Raw genomic sequence first — 10,000 nt, 5'->3', positions numbered from 1 at the left:
TTGGCCTTCCCCATTCGATCAATACAATCCTCAATTCGAGGTAATGGATAACAATCAGATTTAGATATCTCATTCAACTTACGGTAATCAAAACATAACCTGAAATCACCGTCGGATTTCTTTACCAATACAACAGGTGATGACCAAGGACTTTGACTAGGTTCAATTAGGTCATGTTTTAGCATATAATCCACTTCCTTTGCTACAACCTCATTTTTGAAGGGATTCAACCTGTAAGGAGATTGTTTCACAGGAGTGGCGCTACCTACTTCTACATCATGTTCAAGGACCGAAGTCCTACCCGGTACATCTGAAGATAATTCTTTATAATTAGATACTAAATTTTTCAAAGACCTTTGTTCTTCCTTACCTAAATGTGAAATTACTCCCGAAAATGTTTCTAAAGACTTTCTATTATCCGACCGCCATTCACATCCATTAAAACAATTATCATCAATACCCTCCCCATCTGAAAAAGAAAAATGGTTATTGTTCTCAGAATCTACCGTATTCCCAATAGTTGCCACAGGAATGACTTTTTCCCGTTCCATATAAGCTTTCAACATATTTACATGACACAGTTGAAAAGGTTTCCTTCTTTGAGGTGTCTCCACTAAATAGTTAACTTCACTTACTTTTTTCAAAATTTTCCAAGGACCTGAAAAAGAAGCTTTCAATGGATTCCCTGGGAAGGGTAACAAAACCAATACTTTATCGCCTACCGCAAAGTCGCGTGCCTTGGACCTTCTATCAAAAAAGAACTTCATTCTTTTTTGGCTACATAATAAGTTTTCACCCGCAAATTTCCAAGCCTTGGTTAATTTATCGCCTAGATTAGACACATAATCCAATAAATTAACCTCAGGGACGTCTCCCTCCCAAGACTCACGAACCACATCAAGAGGACCTTGAACACAATGGCCAAACACAAGGCTGAAAGGCGAAAAACCTAAAGACTGACTTGGGACAGAACGAAAAGCGAACAACAAATAAGGTAATTCCTTATCCCATTCAGAACCATTAATCAAACAATATTTCTTTACCATAAATTTCAGGGTCTGATGAAATCTCTCCAGAGCTCCCTGACTTTCTGGATGATATGGAGAAGAGGTCACATGTTTTATATTTAACTCTGCCATTTTATCTCTGAAATACCTGCTAACAAAATTAGAACCACAATCCGATTGAATAATTTTAGGCATCCCAAACCTGGTAAAAAAGTCAATTAGTACATCTACAATTATAACACTTTTTATCGTACGTAGTGGTATGGCCTCGGGATATCGAGACATCCTATCCATGATTGTCAAAATATACTCATTACCACTACGCGTCTTCGGTAATGGTCCAACCACATCAATAATGACTTCCTTAAAAGGTTCGGAAACTACACGAATAGGACATAGAGGCGATTTTGGAATCCGCTGATTGGGTTTACCGACCCTCTGGCACACATCACAACTATTGACAAACTTCTTTACATCTGCCTTCAACTTCGGCCAATAATAATTCCCTAACAATTTGCAAGAAGTCTTATGAATTCCAAAATGGCCGGCCAAACCACTTTCGTGCGCCAATGACATTAACTCCTTCCTGTAACCAAAGGGAACCATTATCTGTTTCATAATTTCATGATCAACATTATCCACCCCCATAGGCCTACTCAACCTATATAAAATATTATTAATTATCTTAAATTTGGGATCAGTCATATCAGACACCTCCCCTGACTCGATAGGGAGTTCCCGAAACTCCTTTTTCTGGTCTTTGATTAGCTCTTCAGTAGTCCAATTAAACTTGTCCGTTAACATTCCAAGATCTACAGCTAGGCTATCACTACGATCTAAACTACTTAAATCTACATCAATTGTTGACTCTGCAGCGTCAACAATTCTAGCACTAGAACGAGTAACTGCTGCTACTTCATTATCAGGGTTTATCAATATGGGACAATTATTATTCTTCATAGCCACATCATTCCCTATCACAACATCAACCTCCTTAACCGGGAATTTATCTACTATGGCCAATTTCAAATTCCCTGCAAAGGAAGGGCAGATTAAATTAAAATTTTCAATAGCATACGACTTTACGGAATCAGGAAAACCAGCCAATAATACAAATTCCCCACTTTTGGGTACAAAATTACAAGGTAATGCCTCCCTTAGAATCAAAGACTGAGCTGCACCGGTATCACGCAAAATACGCACTCGTCTTTTCTCGGACGAATTGGCGAAGGAGACACTACCGAAGGACAAATATCTGTCAAAACAACCAGGTAGTCATTGATCAGCGGATGTTGTTGGGGTAAGTTCTCTCTCTCTCTCTTCCACGCCCATCACTGGCCTAACATTAGCATTTTGGGATTTTCTAAACGCATAACACATGCTCTTTATGTGTCCCTTCTTATTGCAAAAGAAACACGTCAATGTTTTCAATTTCTCTGGATTATATATATTTTGCCTATTACCTCTGTTAGGGGAAAAATTATTATTATTAGCATTACCCTGATTATTACCCTGATTATTATTACTTCCATATTTATTTCTGTTAAACACCTTAGCATTATTATTCGGATTAGCATTATTATTCCTACCCATCTTAACCCAACTAGACTTCACATTTGTCGTTACTCCCCCTAACTCACTCTTATGAGACAAGCAATATTCGTCACTAGCGATGGCTACCTCCTGAACGGTCTCGAGTTTTAACTCTTCGAGGTGGACCTTCAGTTTATCCGGGACACACCTCTTAAACTCCTCCACCAACATTAACTCTTTCAATCTCTCAAAATCTCCCACCTCCTTGGACTTGAACCAATCACTAGCATACTGTTCCTTCGCCCTGGCAAATTCAACAAAAGTTTGTTCCCTACATTTTTCTAAGTTCCGGAAGCGTTGCCTATAAGCTTCAGGGACTAACTCAGGCCTTCAAGACAATAGCCTTTACACTCTCATAATCCGCTGATAGATCCTCCTCCAGCGTTACATATACCCTTTGAGCTCTTCCAACCAATTTACTTTGTATAAGAGTGGTCCAATACTCTTGGGGCCACTCCAACCTTGCTGCAATCCTCTCAAATGACACAAAAAACTCTGCTACATTATTCTCTTCAAATTTAGGTACTTATTTGAGAGCCTGCGCTAAATTAATAGCAGGCGTTACTAACCTATTTGGGGAATGGGAGGGGGAAAAAGAAACCGAGTTTCTCATAGCAATCTCATGCTGCCTCTCCTTTTCTCTTTCCCCTGCCTTAAACTTTTCCATTTCAAATTCCAATTGTCTCAGGGCAATTTGCCTATCCAAAATTTCTACAGACAATACTTTATCAGGTTTCACCTCCTGTTCCCCACCTGTCTTTACAGTTTTAACATAATCATAAATTTGCAATAGCAATACACCCTTTCTTATGGACACATCATATTCCAATTCAAAATGCTCTGCTACAATTTCCAAGTCTTCCCTATTTAACTCTGCCAACCTCTCTTGCCACCCCTCTCCTCTAAGGAGTTCGAATACATTAACAGCCATGATCACTTTTTCACACAAAACACTAAATTTACATAAAACAACACCGAGGAGGTGAAAACACACTGCTTGAAAAAAGAAATTGCCCCAAGAATTAACTTTGCACAAACACAGGTGAATACTCAGGAACGAAAGATCCTGTCACGGTCGCCACTTGTGATGGCTGGCTTTGACCACCACTCAAAACACTACACTTATCAAATAGTATTCACCATCATACAATACTAAGTCCACTAAAGGTGGAATAGTAACCAAACATCAATACGAGTGCAAAGTCAACTCAAGGGGACAAAGAAAATACCACAAAAATTTCCTTAATTTTAATACATAATAACTAGACAGAAATAACACCTGAACCACAATAATACATTAATAAATGATACACACTCAATCTTAACTCCCTGTAAAAGAAAACAATTACACAATTAAGGAAAGGTCATCAACACATGCATACTAAATGGAGAGAGGGTACAGAAAGGAGAAGGCCAACGAAAAGTGAGAACATCCTAACAAATACAAACTAAATATCCCTATCAAATTGACGATAGCTGGTTTGATTGAAAGGCTTTCACAAGCTCCAGTAATGACGTCAGCTGACTATCACAGGTCGTGATCACGATACTTAAATAGGTATAAATAATATTACCTTGGGACAGAGAGGTCCCCTTGGCTTTTACTGAACCAAGGGCAGTACACAATATGCAGGATAATTCCTTGCCGCAGAGAAAGGATATCCAAAAAGCTAAATAGCTTCACAATGTAGCTCTGCAAGGATGAGGAATAAATATCGTTCCAGTAGCAAATGTCATGCCCTTCAATGTTGGATGCTCAGAAACACACTAAGGAACCATCCTCAAAAAAAGCCCCTCCAAAACTCCGTTCACGTAGGAGCGCAGCCACGTAACCCACACCACTTGAAAATATAAAACAGCCGTTAGTCCATTATAAACACTAACATAACCACCAGTGAAAAGACAAACTATTAAAGAAGGTAAACAACAAGTCTACAGTATATTTAACCTTATACATCTATAAAAACTTAGATAATTTAGAAATATATAGCAATAATGTTACACCTCCTCACCCAACCAAAAAAAAAAAATTCCCAAATTTTTTTTTTCCTAAAGTGATTTGAATTACAACATACAGGTTATCACATAATGAAATATTAAACCAACACTCAAAAATTTAAAATATTAAACCAACACTCAAAAATATTTATCAAACAAACTGCAAAAACATGACAAACAAAAGGAAAGAGGGGGGCAAGTACCAAGGTTTGCAGCTCACAAGGATAGCAATATATAACCAATACTAAAAAAAATCTTAAACCTAAATTAATGACAAGTAAACTTTCCAAAACCAGAAAACCAAAACATCACCATTCGATAAATAGGTACCCAACCTAAAAATTTCGCATCACTCATATCGTTAATAAACTTAATTAAGAGCCATTGCACTAACAACCGGATTCTGTATATATAGTCCAAAAGCTATAACCTTTTCCACACGCAATACTCTGTTCATTTTCAGGGATACACATCACTCACAATCAATAAATGTTGATCATAAAAACCACTGTCTATTTCAGTGTTATATATCACACTTATCACCATAGTGTCCAATACATACACACACACCGAACGACACAGAGAAGAACACCACAAGACTCCCCTGCGCAAACAAACAAACAAACTTGATGAAGCGTAATTATTTAGCCTGAAAATACAGAATACCAGATTAGTGCCTATCTCTTTTCTTAGCTTATTATAAACCTTATCTACCTGACACCTCTAAACCTTAGTAGATTAACCTTAACTCAGTCTAGGGTACCACTCATACACCAGCCTGTAGCGCCTAAAAAACGGCTGTGTTGTGCTACAGACCCGTGAGCCCATGACCCATCTAATTAAACAATCATTAGAAAGTACCAATGATCACCCTCACCTTTTAACCTTAAAGATCCCGTATAATATACCCAAAACATTATAGTCTTCTGTAAACAAACCATGATTAATAAATCTTGAATATACATTTACTTCTACTCACTACGTGCCCACTTCAACAGCACACACACCATAATTAGAACGATACAGATACTACCTTTCATAACTGCATAGCCCTCTGTCAATAATCTAATATTCAACGCTGCGAGAGAGAAAATCGGCAACAATATTATCTTTTCCTGGGATGTGCGAAAATTCTAAATTCCATTCTTGCAGCATGAGACTCCACCTCATCAATCGTTGATTTTTATTCTTGTATCTGCTGATGAAGGTCAGGGGATTATAATCTGTCAAGACCTTAATAGGTGTATCTGAGGAGGAGAGATAAACCTGAAAATGATTAATAGCGAATATTAACGCAAGAGTCTCTTTCTCCACAGTTGAATACCTACGTTGGGCGGAGGACAATTTTTTTGAAAAGAATGCGACAGGATGAGAAACTTCCTGCTCGTCATTCTGTAACAACACCGCTCCTACACCAACGTCACTTGCATCCGTGGCAAGAGAAAAAGGAAGGTCAAAATCAGGAGCTCTCAAGACAGGGAAATTAATTAAAACTCTTTTTAAATTATCAAAAGCCCTTTGCGTTTCATCCGTCCAGACAAATGCTACCTTCTTTCTCAAGAGATTTGTTAACGGATCGGCTATATCCGAAAAATTCCTAACAAACCTTGGGTAGTACCCACTCAAACCAAGGAATCTTCTGACATCCCTCCTACATCTAGGGACTACCATGTTTTCAATACTTTCGATATTGGCCTGCTTAGGAGCAACTTTACCATTACCAGCCTCATGACCCCAATATACCACCTTCGCCTTTGCGAAATCGCTTTTCTTTAAATTAATTACCAAATTTGCCTTTTTCAACACCTCAAATAGTGCCCTAATACGTTTTAAATGGGTTTCCCAATCATCGCTATAAATAACAATATCATCAATATAAACAACACATCCTTCTAAACCATGGACTAAAGTATTCATTAACCTCTGAAAGGTGGCAGCCGCGTTCTTCATACCAAACGGCATAACTTTACATTGAAACAATCCCTGTGGTGTTACAAAAGCAGACAGGGCCCTTGCCCGCTTTGAAAGAGGAACGTGCCAATAACCCTTCAACAAATCGAATTTGCTAATGTATTTAGCTTTCCCCATTCGATCAATACAATCCTCAATTCGAGGTAATGGATAACAATCAGATTTAGATAACTCATTCAACTTACGGTAATCAAAACATAACCTGAAATCATCGTCGGATTTCTTTACCAATACAACAGGTGATGACCAAGGACTTTGACTAGGTTCAATTAGGTCATGTTTTAGCATATAATCCACTTCCTTTGCTACAACCTCATTTTTGAAGGGATCCAACCTGTAAGGAGATTGTTTCACAGGAGTGGCGCTACCTACTTCTACATCATGTTCAAGGACCGAAGTCCTACCCGGTACATCCGAAAATAATTCTTTATAATTAGATACTAAATTTTTCAAAGACCTTTGTTCTTCCTTACCTAAATGTGAAATTACTCCCGAAAATGTTTCCAAAGACTTTCTATTATCCGACCGCCATTCACATCCATTAAAACAATTATCATCCCCCTCTGAAAAAGAAAAATGGTTATTGTTCTCAGAATCTACCGTATTCCCAATAGTTGCCACAGGAATGACTTTTTCCCGTTCCATATAAGCTTTCAACATATTTACATGACACAGTTGAAAAGGTTTCCTTCTTTGAGGTGTCTCCACTAAATAGTTAACTTCACTTACTTTTTTCAAAATTTTCCAAGGACCTGAAAAAGAAGCTTTCAATGGATTCCCTGGGAAGGGTAACAAAACCAATACTTTATCGCCTACCGCAAAGTCGCGTGCCTTGGACCTTCTATCAAAAAAGAACTTCATTCTTTTTTGGCTACATAATAAGTTTTCACCCGCAAATTTCCAAGCCTTGGTTAATTTATCGCCTAGATTAGACACATAATCCAATAAATTAACCTCAGGGACGTCTCCCTCCCAAGACTCACGAACCACATCAAGAGGACCTCGAACACAATGACAAACACAAGGTTGAAAGGCGAAAAACCTAAAGACTGACTTGGGACAGAACGAAAAGCGAACAACAAATAAGGTAATTCCTTATCCCACTCAGAACCAATAATCAAACAATATTTCTTTACCATAGATTTCAGGGTCTGATGAAATCTCTCCAGAGCTCCCTGATTTTCTGGATGATATGGAGAAGAGGTCACATGTTTTATATTTAACTCTGCCATTTTATCTCTGAAATACCTGCTAACAAAATTAGAACCACAATCCGATTGAATGATTTTAGGCATCCCAAACCTGGTAAAAAAGTCAATTAGTACATCTACAATTTTAACACTTTTTATCGTACGTAGTGGTATGGCCTCGGGATATCGAGACATCCTATCCATGATTGTCAAAATATACTCATTACCACTACGCGTCTTCGGTAATGGTCCAACCACATCAATAATGACTTCCTTAAAAGGTTCGGAAACTACACGAATAGGACATAGAGGCGATTTTGGAATCCGCTGATTGGGTTTACCGACCCTCTGGCACACATCACAACTATTGACAAACTTCTTTACATCTGCCTTCAACTTCGGCCAATAATAATTCCCTAACAATTTGCAAGAAGTCTTATGAATTCCAAAATGGCCGGCCAAACCACTTTCGTGCACCAATGACATTAACTCCTTCCTGTAACCAAAGGGAACCATTATCTGTTTCATAATTTCATGATCAACATTATCCACCCCCATAGGCCTACTCAACCTATATAAAATATTATTAATTATCTTAAATTTGGGATCAGTCATATCAGACACCTCCCCTGACTCGATAGGGAGTTCCCGAAACTCCTTTTTCTGGTCTTTGATTAGCTCTTCAGTAGTCCAATTAAACTTGTCCGTTAACATTCCAAGATCTACAGCTAGGCTATCACTACGATCTAAACTACTTAAATGTACATCAATTGTTGACTCTGCAGCGTCAACAATTCTAGCACTAGAACGAGTAACTGCTGCTACTTCATTATCAGGGTTTATCAATATGGGACAATTATTATTCTTCATAGCCACATCATTCCCTATCACAACATCAACCTCCTTAACCGGGAATTTCTCTACTATGGCCAATTTCAAATTCCCTGCAAAGGAAGGGCAGATTAAATTAAAATTTTCAATAGCATACGACTTTACGGAATCAGGAAAACCAGCCAATAATACAAATTCCCCACTTTTGGGTACAAAATTACAAGGTAATGCCTCCCTTAGAATCAAAGACTGAGCTGCACCGGTATCACGCAAAATACGCACTCGTCTTTTCTCGGACGAATTGGCGAAGGAGACACTACCGAAGGACAAATATCTGTCAAAACAACCAGGTAGTCATTGATCAGCGGATGTTGTTGGGGTAAGTTCTCTCTCTCTCTCTTCCACGCCCATCACTGGCCTAACATTAGCATTTTGGGAATTTCTAAACGCATAACACATGCTCTTTACGTGTCCCTTCTTATTCCAAAAGAAACACGTCAATGTTTTCAATTTCTCTGGATTATATATATTTTGCCTATTACCTCTGTTAGGAGAAAAAATATTATTATTAGCATTACCCTGATTATTACCCTGATTATTATTACTTCCATAATTATTTCTGTTAAACACCTTAGCCTTATTATTCGGATTAGCATTATTATTCCTACCCATCTTAACCCATAAAGACTTCACATTTGTCGTTACTCCCCCTAACTCACTCTTATGAGACAAGCAATATTCGTCACTAGCGATGGCTACCTCCTGAACGGTCTCGAGTTTTAACTCTTCGAGGTGGACCTTCAGTTTATCCGGGACACACCTTTTAAACTCCTCCACCAACATTAACTCTTTCAATCTCTCAAAATCTCCCACCTCCTTGGACTTGAACCAATCACTAGCATACTGTTCCTTCGCCCTGGCAAATTCAACAAAAGTTTGTTCCCTACATTTTTCTAAGTTCCGGAAGCGTTGCCTATAAGCTTCAGGGACTAACTCAGGCCTTCAAGACAATAGCCTTTACACTCTCATAATCCGCTGATAGATCCTCCTCCAGCGTTACATATACCCTTTGAGCTCTTCCAACCAATTTACTTTGTATAAGAGTGGTCCAATACTCTTGGGGCCACTCCAACCTTGCTGCAATCCTCTCAAATGACACAAAAAACTCTGCTACATTATTCTCTTCAAATTTAGGTACTTATTTGAGAGCCTGCGCTAAATTAATAGCAGGCGTTACTAACCTATTTGGGGAATGGGAGGGGGAAAAAGAAACCGAGTTTCTCATAGCAATCTCATGCTGCCTCTCCTTTTCTCTTTCCCCTGCCTTAAACTTTTCCATTTCAAATTCCAATTGTCTCAGGGCAATTTGCCTATCCAAAATTTCTACAGACAATACTTTATCAGGTTTCA

This window comes from Palaemon carinicauda, chromosome 25 (genome assembly GCF_036898095.1).
Source record: "Palaemon carinicauda isolate YSFRI2023 chromosome 25, ASM3689809v2, whole genome shotgun sequence".
NCBI lineage: Eukaryota > Metazoa > Arthropoda > Malacostraca > Decapoda > Palaemonidae > Palaemon > Palaemon carinicauda.
This window is presented reverse-complemented; position numbering follows the sequence as displayed.